Source organism: Cucurbita moschata, unplaced genomic scaffold (assembly GCF_002738365.1).
Source record: "Cucurbita moschata cultivar Rifu unplaced genomic scaffold, Cmos_1.0 Cmo_Scf00011, whole genome shotgun sequence".
Classification (NCBI taxonomy): Eukaryota; Viridiplantae; Streptophyta; class Magnoliopsida; order Cucurbitales; family Cucurbitaceae; genus Cucurbita; species Cucurbita moschata.
Window position 1 is genome coordinate 5,339,474 of NW_019268527.1, and position 3,333 is coordinate 5,342,806.

The window sequence follows — 3,333 nt, forward strand, 5'->3', positions numbered from 1 at the left end:
TTTTTTTTTTTTTTTTTTTTTTATTTGGTATACTTTCCTTTACCCGTTAACATAATCTGGGGGAAGTTGAGTGGACCGGGTTTGCTAGAGATATTTATTTATTTATTTTTCCTTTTTCTTTTTTGTTTAACTCAATAATTAAGGTTTATTATTATTATTATTAAGAATGTATAATGTGGAAGGAAGAGTTTTGTATAATTTTATCTTAAATATTTTCACAATTTTTGTCTCTTGTTTAATTTTTGTTGGGGAGTACTTCCTTATTTTATTTATGTTATTTACAAATAAATAATATATATATATATATATATATATATATATATTATTTCAATGATATGATAAACATGGTCTCGCTAGGTTAAATTGTTCCATTGAACATCATGTCTGAAAAGTTGCTTTATTAGTAAGTCATTATTCTTTTCAATCTCTCGCTCCCTCATTTTGCTGCAACCCTGTGCTCTTTATACATTTAAGGTTGTCGATGTCGTGCTTTGAGTCATTGTCAATGAACCTCATCTTAAATCTACCATCATTTTCCCTCACAGCCATGCACACGTTGGAGTTTGTCCTACGCTCCATCAAATCTCACCAAAACAAGATATCTTTGCCTCCAATTGAACATGAAACTTGAATGATTACGCTTTGGTCCAACACATCACATCCAATACAATGCACATTCTAGTTCAACACATTATGATACGAAGTATCGTTCAAAGCAATCTAGTTTGACTAGTGGTCTTTATTTGGTTTAGCCTACTTCAATTGAGTTCCTTTTAGTTTTGAATGTAGTGATTTCTGGGGACTTGGTTGGATTTTAACTTGATCGAATAATAGACAAAAGAAGCTTGTCCTTAGTGCAATTTTTCTTGTCGAGGTAAGTAAATTTACTATCGAAACATTTAGGGTTTGATTAGACGAATTGTATGTTTTATTATTAGCATGTGTCACTGACACTAAATATTTGATATTGTGCGATTAGCATATGTTATTACGATAATTCATCATAAATTTCCAAGACTTATAGTCATACGTCATACATTAATAAACGATAAAATATATTGATGTTACACCATATCATAGAATAATTGTCTTTCTTTATAATATGAAAAAACGTTTCCTTACACTAAAACTACATTTTCCAGACATACATCAAGCACCCACATATAATTACAATACATTATTTCACTGCGAACGCATACATTCTCATAGTTAAGTCTAGGGAGGATTGATGCGGCTGTGCATGTACGATGGATGTTATGCACATCTAATTTTACGTGTCACTAGTCATGATAGTCATAGTCATGTTGGATAGTGTGCATTTTCCAGTCGTGCAGTGTTAGTGTTGCATAGTGTGCATTTTCCAGTCGTGCCGTGTTAGTGTTGCATAGTGTGCATTTTCCAATCGTGCCGTGTTAGTGTTGCATAGTGTGGTCGGGGTGAGTTTGTGAAAGGGAAATAAATGGGGTGTAGTGTTAGTTAAAAACAAATTGGTGTGATTAATGGTAATGTCAACGTCCTTTTTCTTCATTTTGTCAAACCCTTTTTTTGTGGTTTCAATGTGACAGAACAGACCAATTTACTTTTAATATCTTAAAACACCTAACGCCCTTCTTAATCACTATTTAAGTACGCATTTATTTTTGGTAACCTCGTTTTCATATGCAAATCTCTCTCCCTCTCTCTCTCCCCATATATTTCAATTTCAAATGGATACTAATTAATTACTTATAAATATAAAATAAAATCTGAATATTTTATTGCAAAAAGGAGACAGGGGTCACGTGCACAAACCACGCACAATCATTTTTCTGAGGCCATAATTGTAATTAACTATGTTCTTAAAAAATAAAATCCAATGTTTATAATTAATAATTGTATTTTAGAATCAATGTCTTGTGCGAAGGAGAGACCACCCCATGGGACAACCTGTCCTTCCTATTATGCTTCAATATTACTCTAAATAAATATAAACTTATGCCCCCACTCTATTAATCATTATGTCTAAGATCTTCCCTTTTATGTATTATTTTTCTAAAATTATAAAATAAATATTTTTACACTAAATTTTTTGTCAAGTCAGGGCCGACTTACACGTACTACAATCACAATTACATGTGAAAGTAAGTGTGAATGTTTGCTGAATCCACCACACCTCAATGGGGGTGAGAGTTCTCTTATTTATAATTATTTTCAGAATACAGAAATATGGTAAATTACAAATATTATGGAAATAGTAATAAAAGGAAAGAATAATAAATGAATGCAATATATTTGCCTTTAATAAGAGGGCAAATATGGTAACCCGTAATGTAAGGCAAATATCTAGATATTTGCCTTATAGTGACGGTCAACTATCCTTAACACCCCCCCGCAAGCTGAGCGTCGGATTTGAACGAACGTAAAGCTTGGATCTGAAAAATTCAAAGAGAGGTCGAGAAATACTCTTTGTGAAGATGTCAGCAACTTGGAGATGAGAGGGTACATATTGTGTGCGAAGTTTGCCAGCGATAACAAGTTCTCGAAGGAAATGATAATCTAGTTCAACATGTTTGGCCCGCTTGTGAGAAACGGGATTAGAGCTCAAAAAAATAGCACTTTTGTTGTCACATAAGAGTAAGGGCTGCTTTGAAATAGGGACCTTGAGGTCATGCAAAAGATGCGTAACCCAAAGAAGTTCAGCAGCGGTTGTGGCAAGAGCACGATACTCAGATTCACAGCTGGAGCGTGAGACAGTAGGTTGCTTTTTGGCACTCCAAGAAACCAGATTGTTACCAAGATAAATAGAATAGCCGGATGTAGAACGACGAGTATCGGGACAACCAGCCCAGTCAGCATCCGAATAAGCGACTAGCGTACTAGGAACATTGGATGGACGAAAGGTAAGACCAAAGTGGAGTGTTCCTTTGACATAGCGAAGAATACGTTTGACAGCAAGAAAGTGATCTGCAGTAGGGGCATGCAAGAATTGACTGACAGAATTGACAGCATAGGCAATATCTGGACGCGTAATAGTCAAGTACTGAAGGGCGCCAACAAGAGATCTGTAGAGAGTAGGATCAGAGAAAGGAGAACCATCAGCAGTCAAGTGTTGAGAAACAACCATAGGAGTGTGAACTGGTTTGCTATCGAGCAACTGAGCACGAGTAAGAATATCTCGAGCATATTTTAACTGACTAATAAAGAGACCATCAGGAGTGGGTGAAGCTTCAAGACCAAGAAAGTAACTGAGAGAACCCAAATCTTTGGTAGCAAACTCAGAATGAAGCTTGCGAGTAAAGCTGTCAATAAGAGATGAGTTGTTGCCGGTAACAATAATGTCATCAACATAAAGAA